The sequence below is a fragment of the Athene cunicularia genome (genome assembly GCF_003259725.1).
Source record: "Athene cunicularia isolate RWA chromosome 4 unlocalized genomic scaffold, athCun1 chr4_part2, whole genome shotgun sequence".
Lineage (NCBI taxonomy): Eukaryota > Metazoa > Chordata > Aves > Strigiformes > Strigidae > Athene > Athene cunicularia.
In genome coordinates, this window is record NW_020799099.1 from 34,672,167 (window position 1) to 34,689,687 (window position 17,521).

Here is a 17,521-nt window from a genome sequence, read left to right on the forward strand (position 1 = left end):
CTCTTCAAGAAGGAAGTGTTAATGGCTCAGGAGCAGGCAGTCCCCAGGTGCTGTAAGAGAAGCTGGCGCCAGAGAAGACCACCCTGGCTGAACAGGGAGCTTTGGCTGCAACTCAGGGAGAAAAGGAGAGTTTATAGCCTTTGGAAGAAAAGGTATTGTAAGAAAGGAAAACAATGTTCACGTTTTATCTTGTACTTCCTTCATATCAATCACTGACTTGCACCTCATGTTTATTATTCATACAAGAGGCTGTAAGGGAAGCCATCTTTCCTTTTTTATGCAGGACAGATTAATTTTCTGGTCATGGATTATAGATATGAAGGGCTTTTGTTTATAAACCCATTATGTAAGCTCTTTGCCCTGCTTGTAGTTTATAGAGCATAGACAGCATGATTCTCTTCCCACTTACATAAGCTTTAGACTGCTGTAACTCACAGGAATTCACTTAAGTTATTCCTGGTTTACAGTACTGTAAGAGAAGAGTCGGAGAATACTTCGCATTAAGAAAAATGGAACAGGTTTGCAGGTCACTGATATCTGGCATTATGCATTCCTGAAACCTTAAAATTATGTGTGTCTTGTAGGAAGGCATTTTCTTTATCAGAACACTGCTAATGGAATTTGTTTTGGAAATTGGGAATCTACACCATTCAAACAGTAAGCTTTCAAGTCTCTGCCACATTGGATTTGAAGTGCAATGATGTCTGGAGAAGAGTACGTGTATTTTTTCAGCCTGTACTGCTTGCTTTTGGAGCTCTTGGGTTTCTACTACCAAGGTTTGCACCCAGTGTTCATAGAAAGGAAACCTAGATGTGCAGACTATATCCAAGTTAGTTACAAAGTTTTTATGTGCCAGTAATGCTCGTGAGAATGCTGCTGTGAAATTGTATGTGTTTTGTACAGGAGTCAGTTCTTCATAGTTCTGGAAATGGTGGGATGGGGAGTGTTTTCTCAGCTACCTCTGAAGTTGACTTGGTTAGTGGATGTTAGCTTCCTTCAGAAATGTTGCATAAATCTGTTTTGGTAACATCAGTATCTATCTGTTAGAAGAAAAATTGAATTAGTGTGTAGACTGGAGAAACATTTAGGGATGACTGCATGGGAGGGTGGCATCATCTGACTGACCCACCACTGCTTGTGCTGTCATTGCCATGGGCAGGGAATTCTGTACTTCAGATCTGCCTGGACGGCACCATTCACATCCTCCCCTTCCTTTTCTCTTTTGCTTTTTCTTGAGTTGTCTGTTTTGACTGCACAAGTCAGGGGTCCTTAAGTAAAGTCACCTAGCAGGCTCATCAAAGCACTGACTCATGTTAATAATAAAGTAAGAACATTAGATCATCTGTATTTTCTGCCTCTGAAGGAAATACATAGGGAGCAGAATTTACCGAACCGGTGGAAAGACGTTTAGCTAACAACATTGCATCCTTTTCAGACAATTGCTTCTCTGACCAGCATCTAGTCATTTCTTGCATGACCCCTGTATTATATTGGTCATCTTGGTATGTTTTTCCTACATTACTTGTCCACACAGTGCTATTCTGTTGCATTATTAATGGCAACCTTTTCCCTGCATGCTGTCTTGTTAGTCAGCCATTGTTTTGACCTCTTGGCCTGAGTTACCCAGGAGGAAAATGTCAGTGGACAAACTTGTAGCTTGTTTGGTGCCCCTTCAAGAATGCTGCTGTTGTTTGGTGAGGTTTTTTTTCTACCTGTGGTAATTTATAGCAACTGCCACCCTTGAAAGTGCAGAGCACAAAGGTGAGCCTATAATTATGGCTAAAGGCAGATCCCTGAAATGTTGAGCTTTGCCTTAGTGCTGTGGTTTGCATCAGAATTTCAAACAAGGCAAGTCCATGATCTAGGAGAAACAAAACAGCAGCAGGAGCCCATAACCAACTAACCAGATGACCAACACAATCCCCTGCTTGACCCAACATGTGATCAGAGAAGTACAAACACAAAAGCTTTCTCTGGAGAAATGTTTGTGGATGGCAGCTTGCATTTGTCTTGTGCTGTTGTATCTAAGCATGACTGCTTGACTGAGGTTTGCTTTTTTTCCATAGGAAGTGTATGATCGCCTGATGTTCACCAGTGTTTCTCGCAAGTTAGCTGTCAACCTGCTGGGAATTTCAGATCAGAATAATAATTGCAGGATTATCCTAGCTCTGCTGGACAATGTTACTTTCCTAACGCTTCCCCTGAGCTTTGTCTAAAGTCTTTTGCGAGTCTTTTTCTAGATGGGAAATGGAATGAAATACTTGTTTTGCTTTTCTAGCAATCCCTAGATAGGAGAAGGGTTATGAATATTAAATTTTGTATCTGGACATATTTTCACTCATTTACTGTTGCCATTTTCCAACAAACACTTCACTGTAATGAATATTATTGAGGACTCTGGCATATTATCATTAGAAGTGGCAATAAATATTTGGAGCTTAATGTTGATCCAGTCTAATAGAAGACAGTGTTTCTTGTTGACTCCAGTAACTTTGGATCACACCCTAAGTGCTCTCTCAGACTTTCGATGTCTGCTCGTCTTTCCAATGAAATCTGATGAACTTAGTGTGAGACGCTGAGAGTGTTTGAGGAATGAGAATAAAAGGAAGAACTGATTTATTTGACAGTAGATCTGATAGAGAAGGAAAAAAATAATGTCGTAGGAAAGAAGATGTAATCTTAAATATTTACCGCTCTGTTGTCGATGTCTCTGGACTGATTTAATATTGCGTTATAAAAAAAAAAGAGTAAATTGTGCCAGACACACTTTCATTTTACATTAAAAATAAATTTATCTGCAATCCAGTAAATGTTTACGAAAGTAACAGATACTGTCTTGTATAAAGAACCTAAGATCAATATCACTAACTTTTTAAAAGGACCTAAAGTTGTGCTTTTATTATATGTTATAAATAATGTTGTCCTTAGTATTGTGTCCTCAGGCAAACAGATCAGGAACTCTTTAAGGAGCAGAATTTGAATTCAGTGTGCTCAGGTTTTTGCTGCCTGTGTCTAAGCTCCACATACTTCCATATCCTTGTTTGGGTTTTTTTCGATAAAAATATTTGTCTCCTTTTTTTGGGAATGGCTATCATTTCCAGGTTTACTTCTTTGACCCTGGTTCATATAGATACAGCTAAAGAACAAAATATTGGGTTCAGATTATTCCTTCAGGAGCTAAGCAGGGATACAGTGTCTGGGATAGCTACTAAGCTGTAATTTTTCAGTTTTTTGGTGGAAAAACAAAGTGTAAAGAAACTCTTCTAATTTTATGTGTAAATGACATTATTTTGTGAGTGAAGTTACATGGAAGTCAGGTCTTTTCCTGCTAACAGCGCAGCTGTTGAAATGAGTAAGTAGGTTGTTACTTCTGTACTGCTCACATACAATTGAAAGCGTGTTTGTGTACCAGCACACTCAGTACAGGATTTGTACCAAGACAGAAGTGGGTCCTGTCTGGTTTTATAACCACCATGATCAGTATTTTTTTCTGGACAGTGAGTGGTAAAGAGCCCATAGGTTTTACCATCTCCTTGGACCCAGGATCAGAAATTCTGGGCAAATGGTACCAGCTTGCCTGCTTAACGGGCAGTTTTCAGGCAGGACAGAGCGAAGTAGTTATTATTTGTTCCCACACAAACACTGTTTCAGGTGTTGAAATGTTTCACCAGGCAGCAGTCAGCCTAACCCAGGGTGGTGTCCCAAGAGCTACTAGTGTCAAAGGGCTCAGAGAAAAAGTAGTGAAACCCACCCTGGATAACTTTCCAAAGATGAAGCACAGCTTCTCATTAGGTGTATTCTATATGTTATTGTCTGCCTGGTGTATTTTCACATTGATGTAGGGATCTATTTGGGATTTATATGAACAGTGTTAGATCCACACCCCCAAACCTTTGTCTTTATGTTTTTGGTTTGTCAATTAGTTTTAAATGTAATGCTCCCTGATTTTTTTTTTTTTTTTTTTTTTTTTTTGGCAGTATCCTGTCTCTAACTGTCCAGGCTGGCTTCTGAAGGGAGCTAGTTTGAAACATAGCTCCAAGGGAAAGGATTAGAGAGGAAAGACTCTGAATGAAGGGTTTGTGCTGTTGAAGGAGATAGGGGACAATATATGCAGAGCAAAGGAGTATGATGTTTTTCCCTTACTTTTGTTCCGATTTTTTTCCAAGGCATATTACCATGCAAAATTTGCCCAAGCTCTCACACATCTAGAGAAGACCTCATAGGTAGATACACACAAATGCAAATTGAAAAAACTGCCCCTACTGAAGTAATGATTTTAAATAGCCTAATAATAATTTAAATAACCTGTAAAGTTATAGTAGAAATGTTATACAGAATTATGCATCTCAAGAAGATGCTTATTGGACCTCAGTGGATGTGTTCATACAGATCAGTAAGCGTTAAATTTATTATTACTGGTTAATCTTAGAAACCCACTGAAACACTGAATTACAGCATAAAAGGACACGTGTTTACGGTTGAGTTTGTGCTTAAAGCAAAGGCTGAGCATCTGTGTAGAGCTTAAATCTCCCCTGCCCCTGTGAATTCTTCCCCAAATCACTGTCCTTTTTGAAACCTGAAGTCGGTTTGCTAATAAGGCACAAGTCAGCCTTTGGGCAGAGAGTGCTGAAGCACCCTCCTCCACTGGGGCTAACTTCCAGGAGGGACCACCACCGGCCTGGTCCTCTGGCAGGGCTGGCGCTCAGCAGGGCTGGTGGCTTTGTCAGGAATGCAGCAGTGAATTAGCATCAGACAGCTAAAGATGTTGCTGCCCGTAGCTGTCTGCTCCACCCCGCCGGTGGTAAACCAACTTTGATGTCAGGTTACCTTAAAACGCCGGGCTGAAAAGCGGGGTGAGTTGGGAGTTGATTCATGAGTGGATCAGACATCCATGCCTCGGGGGCAGCAACATCTGTTAGGCAGGTGGGGAGGAAGGCAGGGAGTGGTAGCAACTTCAGCTGTCCAATTTTCCTCTGCTGCTGCATGTCTACCAGAGCCCTGCGGTCACAGGTTGCCCTTGATTAAAATGTCCTTCCCGGGCTGAGAGTTGCCGCTCGTTGTTCTCAATGGGATTGAGGTTTACAGGATCAAAGGTTCTGGCTTTGCTTGACATATGGCCACAGGCCTGTTGCAAAAGCGAACTCTTCCTACCAGATGTGTGATGCTTTCTCCAACCCTCAGCATGGGAAGAAGGAGGACTGCAGTTTGAAATTCCAACAGCTTCCTTTTCCTCCTGCATTTTCAGTTTTTCTGATATTTTCTCCACCTTACTGGGTTTGATGATACTTGCATTTAATTCTACAAAGCTTGGCCATTTTCTTTGCTTATGTTGCACTATGGTTTTCTAACACGTTTCATGAAACCTTTTCCCTGTTCAGACTTTAAAGGCAGTGCTCGTTCAGCTGCAGGCAGCAGTGAGCTATTCAAATACCACAGGGTTAGCCTGGTCAACAGCATAATCTTTTTTAGTGTGTCCCAGTTGTTCTCAATCTAAAGACCGGCTGACATGGACAAAAATATGCGTTCAGTCCTGGACATTGTAGTCAAAATAGTTAGCTTTAAAAATTTGGGTGTAATTTTAAATTTTTCTGCTTTTTTTTTTTTTTTTTTTTTTTTTTTTTTTTTTTTTTTTTTTTTTTTTTTTTGTGTGTGTGTTGCTTTTATCTGTAGGAATCTTTATGGGGTTTTATTAAAAATGATAACTGTCATTTGTGATTTCCTGATGTCTTACAGAACTCAGGCTGAAGAATGCTGATCACGTGAAAAGTTTTGCCAGCCTCTGAGAAATTTCGGTCACAGCCAAAGTCTTCAACAAAGAAAGTTGTCATTTATGCTTGTATTGACCAACCTTTCACATTCAAGTAAGATGGAGGGAGTTGGTTTGCCTGATGAAATTGGCCTGGTGGCGTACTCTGGGACGTTACCTAAGCTACATCTGGACTATATACTGAGGTCAAATATGGTGTATCCAGGTTTCCTCTGTATAGAAGCTAGATTTCAAAAGTAAAATATGGATTGGGACACATGCATATGCGGAACTGGGACATGGTATTCACTCCTGCCTTGGAGTGGAGTGCATGCCAAGCCTGGTAATACAGATGTAGCTCAGACCTCTTCTGTTTCTGCTTAAGATAACAAAAATAGCATTCCTAAATAGTACTGCCTTTCTTCATGGCGTGAAATCCATTCAAAAGAAAAGACAGACAGTTCTTCTCATCTTTTATGCTGAAGAAATTAGTTGCATTGGAAACAGTGCAGAAAGAATGAATCTCACTGTGGGATGTTCTGGCAGCTCTTACTCAGCAGAGACAAAAAAGGAGGGACAACATCAGAAAGCAGAGTATATATGGGTAAGGGAAACAAGCCATGTCATGAAAGGTTTAATCAGAAACTGGAAGTTTTCTCCTTGGTTCTCTTCATAATTTTAAAAAAATACACTTTCGAGCCATTGCCTCTTATTTATACGTATTAGAAGCACAGGAGTAGTACTGCTGGTGCTCAGCCCCTGCCAAAGTGTAAAAGCTGGAGTAGAGCTCATCTCAACTCCAATTCACTTCTAAGCATTGGAAAAATAAAAATACAGATGCCCAGAACAGGCTAAAAAAAATTAGTAATAATAAAAAAAAAAAATCAGTAGTCCCAGTGAAGCACATCTTTATACTCTCCAAAAGTTTGTTCTGCCTAAATCCTCATGCTTTTCCTATAGCCAGTTCAGATCCCATTATTTCACTGTTATGAGATTACTATTCTTCTAAGATGCCAAATCAGATATATACATTAGAATAGGAAAATATGAGGCCAGATGTATCTCTTCACTCATTTTTAGTCTGCTGATAATGAGCCAAGATTGACTTGGCTCTGTAGAAGTACGGAAGTAGATTCAGATTAGTTATACACTAAATACACTTGCATAATAGTTAGGAAAAATCTGTTCAAAACCCCTAAAAGAAGATGCTACTTCTCTGAAATAAAACATTCCCCTTCTATATATACATCTGCTCACTTACTCTTTCCTTTTGCAGACCCCCTAAATGAATGAGGAATTGTTTATTTTCAGTTATTTAAAACTATTGACTAGATTATTTCATTATCCCAAGTTTATTGAATCAGTCTGCTTCTAGATTGAGTAAGAAAGACTTGATCACATAAATATGTATAGCTCGAGAAAGTATCTGTATGATGTGGAAGTTGGCATGGGTTTATGCCAAATTTTATTTTAGATTTTTTTTATTATTATTTATTTATTTTTTTTTTTTTTTTAACAAATAAAGGTTATCAGATATTTAATCTGTTTCTATCTCTCTGAAGTGAGTGTTAGTGTTGCATTAGTCAGGTATGGTGTTGGGCGTGTTCTTACTTGTTACATTGCTTTCCTTGCTTCTTTCCTCCCAATCAGGGTCAGTCTTTCTTGTTCTGCCTCAGATTAATGTATGAAGGTAACTAAAACAGATGGCATCTCCCATGGGATTGCATATGGTTTAGGATGGAAAAGGCACCACAGCCACGGACAGACTTTGACTAGACCCCTAGCAGAGCCCACAAACCTCTCTTCCATGCAGCCCTTGCTATGCAGTGCATCAAAACATGTCTAATTGCACTGTAATAAGGGATTAAAATCCCCCACTATGGCCTGCCTCAGAAGGTGAGTGGGGAAGAGGGAAGGTGTTGCAAGTCCCATATCCCAAACTGCCCCGTGTTTCTGACTTGTTTCTTCCTAGCCAGTCTTCCCCAACTCTTGTTTTCATAGGTTCAGCTTTATATTTTTTCCACTTCTACTGTAAGAACTGTTACTAAGGGGATGTAAGTGAAGTTGTCAACCAAATGTTTTCATTTTCACCTTTGAGGATTTGCTATTTCTTACGCTCCATCATTTTTCTCATTCAGATCTGTTATTCTGAGCATGTGCCTTGGGGAAGCGTTAAAATAATGTACAGACTTCTGCAGCTCCTGCCTCTATCCTTTCTCTAACAAGCGTGTACAGGAGTTTGAGACCCACGCAGGGTGCATGGATGGCTGTTAAGATAGGTTTCCCTCTTTGGCTTTTAAGCTTGTCTGCTAGAACCTGCTCTTGAAATCTGCCTTGCTGGCTGCCCACACACCTCTGCTTCACCTCCGATCTTGGGCAGCCTTTTCCATCATGTTCTCAATTTCCTTGCTAATAATTCCTGGTTTCAAACATTTTTCTCTATCTTGTGATAGTAAGCCAGCATTTTCTACAGTGACTTCAGGGTATCAGAGTGGTACTACCTAGTTTAGATCCACAGCTGTGCATGTGTGTTGAGGATTACTGTTTCCACGTGTACCATGAGGCACGTGCCAGTGTGAGAGTTTTTTTTTTTTTTTTTTTTTTTTTTTTTTTTTTTTTCTCCATTCTTTGTAGCCAGCTTAGGTTTGATTCCCCTGAATGATTGTGTGTCATGGACAGAGTTTGGCACTTTGCTGTCTTCTCTCTTCTCAGATTATTGATTTATAGAGACACTGGGGATGCAGAATGGGATGTAGCACAGACCCCACTGATAGCCTCCCTCTGCTGCAGAAACTGGCCCTTTTTTTCATATCTTTTACCTTGCTATTAATTCAGGAAGGGATCTTCCCTTCTCTCCTGGTTACTTCCTTTGAAGTTAACTGAAAGTTCTTGTGTAATTGAGGAGAGAATGTAAATCTCTGGGTTCAGAGGGGGGCCACAAATATGATCAGCAGAGGGTGGCTGCAGAAGGTGACAGATGGGTGTAATGTAAACTCTGGATAAATGTCAAACTGCAAATAAAATCACCTATCAGGAAGGAGGATGCTTTCTTCTTTTCTATATAAAAATGATCAGAGGGATGGAATATCTCTCCTATGAGAACAGGCTGAGACTGTTGGGGTTGTTCAGAAGAAGAGAAGGCTCCAGGGAGACCTTATAGCAGCCTTCCAGTACTTAAAGGGGGCTTATAAGAAAGATGAAGAAAAACTGTTAAGTAGGACCTGTTGTGATAGGACAAGAAGTAAAGTTTTTAAATTAAAAGAGGGTAGATTCAGACTAGATATAAGGAAGAAGTATTTTATGATGAGGGTGGTGAAACACTGGAACGTGTTGCCCAGAGAGGTGGTAGGTGCCCCATTCCTGGAAACATTCAAGGTCAGGTTGGATGGGGCTTTGAGCCATGTAATCTAGTGGAAGATGTCCCCAGTTATTGGGGGGGGGGGGCTGTTGGACTAGATGACCTTCATAAGTGTCCCTTCCAACCCAAACTATTGTATGATTCTAAGTTAATTAATCAGGATCAATCTGGATTGTGTTTGTCTTTTCTTCTGCAGGAAAGAAGTTGTGATCTTTCAGAAATTGTGAAGGAATGAGATGATATCCTGTGCAGGCAGAAAAGCATACCTCCTTCAGATGGTTCAGTCTCTGTTGTGGTGCTTGGAAATAGCATGAGTATTTCTGCTAAGCACTCTGCACCATTAAATACAGTAAGCTCTTTGCATTATTAATTGTTCTCACATTCTGTGAAGCAGGAAAACAGCCAAAGGTGCATAATCTTAATTCCCAGTCCCCTTATATAATTTAACTAGTGTTCAGTGACCTTTAGCTGGAGAATGATTTTTCAAAAGCCTTTTCAAAATCTATTTTTTTACATGACATCCATACTTTCAGCTATGCCTGAGATTTTGCCAAGCTTAGGGGAAGGTCAGGACATTATATAAAACAGATCATCTTGCTTCTAGCCACACTCCAATAAAGAAATAAAATAGATCAATAAAGCATGGTGAAGCCATTATAATCCAGATTTTGGAAATTCCTGTTAGCAGAGCACTTGCAGGTATTAACAGAAAATATGTTTTCTTTAAGGATGAGTGACTGCAATAGCTGCTGTCACTCAGTGACTGAGAGCTCTCTCTGCATGCAGATATCATACCCAGCTCAAAAATGTGTCATTCAGGTGGCAGTCTTGATATGTGCCTTAATATGGTCAGAGTGGTAAAAGAAGTATGTCAAAACTCTGGTAACCCTTCAAACTAAGCTAGCCCTTTTTGGAAGCCTGGAAATTTTTCACTGGAGATATTTGTACCTGTGTAAGTCCTGATTGGGCAACCACCTTTTTTCCTCCTCTATTAAGATAAAATGTTACATTATTTAGACTCTCTTTGCTTGAAGATATTGATGAACAAAATCATCAAATTTGATAATGTGCCATCAGTGATCCAAACAGAAGAATTCATTGATATTTTTAAATAAAAGCAAATCAAAATCCTCTGTGTACTCAGAGCAAGGCATTCCCCAGGAAAAAAGAAAATCCAGGAAGTGCTTTATGCTTGACTTGCTTGTGGCATATTTCCTATTATAATATTAAAAATTTCCAGTTGTCGCCTGCTGTATTTTCTAGCTATTCACCTTTTATATACATAAATCTTCAAGGGTGAGTTCAGGAAATTAAGATAGAAGCAACAAAGAGAGGTCAATATTTGCTATCTTTTTTTAAAGAATGTTTTACTTGGTTTGAATGGATCCTGTTATAAAATATGGTTCATATGTTGCACATTTTGAACTACATCCTAGGTTGATCATCCATATTTCAGAGAAATAGCATAGAAATGTGGGCAAGAGTGATTGATTTTTAGGGAATTTTTAGGGAAACTGTTTTATTGTACAATGTTCATGTAAGAAAAAACTCCAAGTGTGAAACAGTTGCAATACAGTGATGTTTCTTATCTAAATAAAATCTCAGGTTTTAAATGAGCTTAATTTTTCTATAGAAGATGTTCCAGTTCCTCTCCTTGTGATGCACACAGAAATGTGGGCAAAACTGAATGATTCTGTCCTGAGAGGGCCAGGACTGAGTAGTCAAAAAACCAAATGACTAATGTCTGATTAATTCTAAAGTAGCTGTGATAAAGCTGCTATAGGACTGTGTATTTGTTTATAATGTTCCTAGATCAGGGTGTTTTGTTGAGCACTGATGTGTTGGGTAACTTCTCTAGGGCACATGTTAGTTTCCTATAACTCTGGTAATTAATTATACCTACAAGAGGTCTATATAGCAGTAAAGTTACTCCTTCTGCCAGGTGAGGATTGTTTTCCAGAGCAGATGTTACACTTTGTTCTGGTATTTAATATGTTAAGGGTTCAAGCTTCCAGAAGAGCATGTGAGTCTGTAACTGTGGTCACCCCCAGCTTCTCTGTGAGAGTAGAATAAACTCAAAAAAATGAAGGAGAAGTCAACTTAGACCCTTTGAGCATGTGGGCTGTGGGCAGGAAGTTTAATGTGTTTTCCTATTCTCCATTTCATCCTGGTATTCTCAGTCTTATTTCTTATCTTTTCTTGAAATTTAATCCCTACACATACAAGTAGTTAATTCTAATGGACGTCCGAAGGGTGAAGCATTATATGCTAACTTGTGGTGTCAGACCTTGGGGGTATAAAATGGGAGTCTGATTCTGTCCTTCCTCGGGAGACAACAGGCACATGCAATCTTTCTTTTGTGTTCTGCTGGGAATAAAATACATGACTTCTATGTTTGAGTTCTAATGACCAAGGCTAAATTTATAGGACTGACAGTTGCTATAGATGTAGTGCCGTTTGTGGAGTGATCAGGCTTGTTCTGGAAACTGCTGACATGGATCTCTAGCTCAACAGTTTCTGAAGTTAATTTTCTGAGTAAAGTCATAACTTCTAGAGCCATGAAGCCACTTCCAAAGAAATTTTAACTTGCAATGAATTTGTTACAGTTTGGAGACATTCTAAAGTAAATGCCATGTAGATTTTACATGATGTCACATCCAAAACATTCTTGGAAAATGGACACACTCTAACTAGAGGAAAAAAATACAGAGAAAGGACTTTTTGTTTGCCATCTATTAATAACTCAAATACTTCTTAAGAAAAACACATGCTGCTCCAATAAAGATCCTCAAGTAAGTCCTTCTTAATAACTATTGTTCCTATCCCCATTAGCATCTAAAGTGGATAGAAATGAAGCTTGTAAGTGCCAGAGAGAGATCAGCAAAACCTTTTCTGTTGAAATCGCCAATTACAAAATGTTTCCCTTTTAAAGCACATCCAAGCATAACAGCAGTCTCTTTCTCAATAGATTAAGTAATCTTTTTTAATTTGAAAGACTTCACTTAATTATTTACTCTTAGAGGGTGATGTGTTGTTTTCCACTATTTGTTTATAGGGACTTTTATTTCTCGGAAGTTTTTAGCTGTTATTTCTTTGTAGTTTGTGAGATTTTTAGATTATTTTTTTGTTCACTTTCAGAAAACTTTAAATATGAGGTCTTTGTAAGCTAACCTGTATTTTCATAAAGTGATATGTAGGATTGTAGACCTCTGTTTTAGAAGTGAGGTATAATGATGTATAGTCGTGAAGTTAATAAGCTGTCAAGCATTAGGCATTTAAAAAAATGAAACTGTTGTTTACCCTTAACTATTCAGAGATACTGAAATACAAGCTCTGCACCAGTTTTTAAAAAGTCCAATTCTGCAGTACAAGGGGTATTTATTTACAGTTTCTTGTCTCATAGTTTTGAGTACTATGAAAAATACCTTTTTTCTAGAGATACAAATATAATTGAACCTAGAATATATGCCTGAAAACATTCTGACACAAATAGTCATTACAAATAGTGCATTAGTGGGCCTCACTTGAAGCTGAATAGCATTGGATTGTTTATATTCAACAAAAAGGAATAAGATAGTATTTCCTGATATAGAGGAGCATTCCTTGTGAAGGTGGCTTTGCAGGCAGAGCTGTCTGGAAAGCAGAATTTACTGTCCTGAGTGCAGCACTCTTCAGCTCCTGGGTCCCAGACTAATTTTGCTGTGTGGCTCTCTGCTGCTGTGTGTCCGTATACCAGCTTGGTCACCACTGGCTCAGGGGTCTCCACCCAGCCCCCCACTGGACAGTGGGAGTTTGCCCTTTGCCCCTTTGGCTGGGATTAATTTGCTCAAATGTAGACCTCTGTGTTGTCTCTCCATCTGAGGAAAATGTTGAACTCCTTTTAGGAAAAAGGATGAATGTCTGGGGCATGTCTGATCCCCTTCTGAACGTAGATATGTGAAACAGGTCAGATGGCCCTGGCCCTAAAAATGTCCTTCTCTCTGCTCTTTATTAACAGAGCCTATGGTACAATCCGTGGCTGAATGTTATGTAGACTATGCTACATGACCTGTCAAAGCTTAATCATCTAAACCTAAATGTTGGCAGTTAAATATACATTTTGGGGACATTCAGAATGGTCATAAACCCAGCAGAAGTAGTAGCCTGGGGAAGAAAGCTGTGAATATGAATATTCCCTTATTTGAGATCAAGACTTGCTTGCAGACATTGGCCTTTATCGGTTTACCACCTTTAAAGTATAATAATACTGCTTTTTAATTGCAAATGATTTTGTGCTCTTCAAAAAGTAAACCAGGCCTACAGTCATATAAGAAATAGGCCATCAAGGTATGACAAGTCTTAATCTCTTTGCACTGGCCATTAAACATAACTTGATACAAATCCTGATATATTAATCCTGATTTGCATGTGTGTTACTGTCTATACGTATAAGACACTAGGTTATTCACTACTGCAATAGCTATTTCTGAATGTACCCTTATTCTATTAAAAAAAAATATTTGGTACTTCTTTTCTTTCACTTTCTTTGAAAGTGTGTGTATGGAGTTGATGGTAAATAGCTTCACCTAAAGAAAAAGGCTGAGAGGTACTCTGTTTCAGGATGTGTCTGTGGAATAAGATTTGCATCTGTGTGATACTTACGTTATGAGGCGGCTCTTATGCATTGACCTTTTGACTCTGGGCAATGTTAAAAATGCTGTATTGCCTCTTAGTTGCAAAACAGCAGCAGTGTCTCAAATAGAAGCTAAAAGCATATCACTAGTAAACGATCAACTGTTCTCTGTTAACAGAGGCAGTCTGAAGCCCTTCATCCAATTTAAGTGATACCTGTAATAGAAGTGCTCAGTTTGGTCATTGGAATCTAAATCACGCAAGATGAAAGCACGTTAAAATGCTGAACTAATATAGCTGCTTGGGACTGCAAGAAGGAAAAATTAATAAGAGACCATGGGATCAAGGTTGGCTGGCTGTGATTGAAAATTAGAAGTGTTGAGCACTGTGTGATTTCTTTGCTGTAAATGGAATGAAAGCAATTTTGAAAGCTTAACAAGTCTGTCTCCCTGTTGCTCTTTGTAATTCAAAGCGAGTGTCTTTGCTGGTAATTTCTGCCAGTCTCCTGAAACCCCAATAGTTAGGTAGAATGATTCTGTTTGTTTTCTAAATTCTAATCTTTCTTTCTTCTGATTCCTTCTGAACACGGGAGTCAGGGTTAGTTTTGAGAGAGAAAATGCAATTTGAATGTTATAAGCAGTGGCATCTAGGTAACTTGCAGAGGAACTCTGCAGTGTGCCCTGGAGACATGGATTCCCTTTTGAGATGGCTGCAGGAAAGTGACACATCTTCTGGCTAGTCCGGGTGCCTGGATTCCTTTTTGGTGGAGTTGAGATGCAGCTGGACCAGAGACATGGAAGCTGCAATTTGATTCTTTAAATTATGCCTTGTTCTGAAGCGCCTTGTGATCTCTCCTAGTCTTGTTCATTTGATAATTAAATTTGAGAATTAAACATACTCAAGGGCAGTGTAACTTCCATCTGCTTAAATGCTGCCTGCCTTTTTGGTATATTGTATTATACAAGTGAAAGAAAAGGAAATCTGACCTTTTTCTAAGATAAAATATTGAGTGTCCCAGTGCCAATGGACTGTGATGGACGATGCAGTAACAGGAGTAGTAATGCTACGAGGAATGTTTTTACAAGCTTATAGTTTGCAGGCAGTGAAAGACAGATAAAAGAGAAGTGATTCAGTTGCTTAACTGTAGTAGACACCTATACCTACTGATATCACCTCTCTGTATGGCTTACAGATGTGATACAGGATCTATGGGATACCCGTGCCCAGAGGGAGCATCAGCTGAGGCAGGAAGATACCTGACAGCATTACAAATGGACAAGAGACCAGTGTCTAGGCACGTGAATTCCTCTCAAAGTGGCAAGAATTTAACGGTGACCTCCTGGCCCTTCTTCTGCTTTATTAAGCTCCATAGTATGACAGGTTCTGCTCTCCTCTTCCCTTACTGATGAGTAGTACTTTATGTCTTCTAACACTTGTTTTAAAAGTCAGCAAATTTGGGGATAACATTTTGACTATCAGCATTATAAGGGAAGGATAGTTGGGTTGACACATTTTAACTGTTGCATAATTCATCCTGATAACTCATAATTTCTGTAATAAATAGAAGATTTTCATGTTGTATTGTGCTTCAGTTCACAAAGAGGAGCTATACACTCTTTAAATTGTTCTGTGGCTTTTCTCAAGATGTGTGTAAGTGAATAAATAGGAAAACATCACAGTAAGGTTTTCAGAAGTTTAAATAAGTGTCTCTCCGGTTCCATGCTATATCAAATCTGCCTTATAAAATGACAGCTGCTACAGCTGATAAAAATGTAAAAGCCATGATACAGAAAAAAGGCCATAGTACCTATACAGTGATTAAATACTGGTGAAGAACTACTGTCTGCTACAGAGGGGTGGTAGGTTTTAAGTGCATGGCCAACACAATAATTTATGCCTTTGTGTAGTCAAAGCAAACTATTCCATTTTATTTTCAGAGAAAACACATATAAATTTATGCCTATTTTCAAATGAATTCTTTTATATTCAAATAAAAGCAGCAAACATATTCCTTTCTTAGATACAACATAATTTTCCCCGTTAGGACAAGATGAATGTATAGAAGTGAATGGGATATGTGAGGTGCTAATGCATCACTTAATTTCCAGCAGTGCCTTAAATGATAAGGACTTGGTCTTGTAAGACTGTAAAGCTGGGTGAAATTTTTCAGTTAAAATGGGGGAAAGAAGGGGGAAATCTGTGACACAAATAATTCCTCGTTTTGGACAAGCTCTTACTGTGAGCACTTCTGTAAGGAACAATGTAGCCTAAAGGCATCATGCGGGAAATTTAGAGGGCCTCAGGAAAATACAGTTACAAAATCACTTCCAGACCTAGTAAGGAAAGGCAAGACTACTTGTGTAAGAGAATAGTACTTGGAATAATACTTCAATAGTTCTGTTTGCTGATTGGGTGTGCATTTATTGGCAATTGTTGTTGTGCTCCTTCTCCTCCCCCTGCCCTCAACCTTCTTTGTACTTCCCAGTTTTTCTTTTTAATTAGTTCTCTTCTTTGGTCCTAACATGTAGGAGAATTAAATAAGGCTCTCCAGGCTGCTAGTAAGATCAAAATCTGTAAAATGGAATGGAAGATGGAAACGAAACTTTGTTTGAACATTAAACAAAGAAAAATAATTATGATGAAGATCATAATAATAAGATGAGTCCTCAATTACCACAGCAGTCTGGCCATGAAACTATAAAAAGGAGGGGGAAAAAATCCACCCTAGCATTTCTCATTTTAATTAAACTTGTGTCATTTTTAAGTGCTGCCATAAATTTTACAACCAGGTTTATAAATCCTGATTTTGAGCCCAAGTCTGATTTCAGATTGGGAGGTGCTGTGTCCACACAGGTTTCTGTGGATTTACTTCAGAATAACTTTGATGTAAGAAAGGTCTTTTGCCTCTTATGTAGACCAAGACAAATACAATACAAAGAAAGCTGCAGCTGAAAGACAGCTGGTGAGCCTGGATTTTAGGTGCTACAATTAAACTTTTTCACTTTATGTACCTTGCTTTAGTGTGTCTATAGTAATGTTTAGTTGCTAGATAGGAAGGGATGTGTAGACATGAATAATCTGTGAAGCCCACTGGAACTGGGATGTGCTAGGAGCTCCCAAGCTCTTCTGCCTGGAGCCCAAGAAAGGCTATTGGTAAAATAATATAGGCAATATTAAGAAAAACATACAGTAAAATTTGATGCCAGTTATTCAGTTTTTCTTCTCCTATTGAATAGTTTTTAATTTAAAAAGAGAAAAGTTGTCCTCATGACAGTCTAATAAAGCCATTCCTTCAAGATTTTACAGTGTCTTCTGAGAGAAAAACCTCACACTGGTGTGCTTGTTTTAACTTACTGAATCTCCACAGCATATGGAAAGGCTGAGATATACAAAGGTAACTGTGCCCACTCCTGAAATGCAGTAGTCTCTTAAGAGAGTGCATGACTGCATTGACAAGTTTCATGGAGGAAATGGAGGAGGTAGGAAAGGAGAGAGAGCAGGGTGACCGCAGGAGCTGCTGGTCATTGAACTGCAATTACCTGAGTAGAAATTTAATTAGGGCGCTGTCACTGATACAGCTGATTTTATAAAGTTGCTACCCAATCTTTATTGATCCTAACTGGACTTGGAATTTATTGTTCCTTTGAAAGGAACACGTCAGTCAGCTAAACACCACACAGCTGCTTCTCAGTGGGATGGGGGAGAGAATCGGAAAGAAAGTGCGTTGAAGGAAGGGAAAATAATAATGATAAAAGAATTAGAATATGCAAAACAAGTGTTGCACAATACAGTTGTTCACCACCAGC

At 38.9% G+C, this 17,521-nt stretch overlaps 1 protein-coding gene across 5 annotated transcripts in view; it reads left to right on the forward strand.

Moving 5' to 3' along the window:
• Window positions 1-492: 492 nt before the first annotated feature.
• SLC7A11 (solute carrier family 7 member 11) overlaps window positions 493-17,521 on the forward strand; it is a 98,661-nt gene continuing 81,632 nt past the window's right edge. For 3 of the 5 annotated variants that reach the window (XM_026848104.1, XM_026848109.1, XM_026848108.1), the window contains exons 1-2: window positions 757-776; window positions 9,301-9,453. The gene's annotated coding sequence lies outside the window, so the exon portion shown is untranslated. Of the gene's footprint in view, window positions 777-9,300; window positions 9,454-17,521 lie in introns of all 5 variants that reach the window. The other 2 variants (XM_026848105.1, XM_026848107.1) reach the window with 1 other exon arrangement.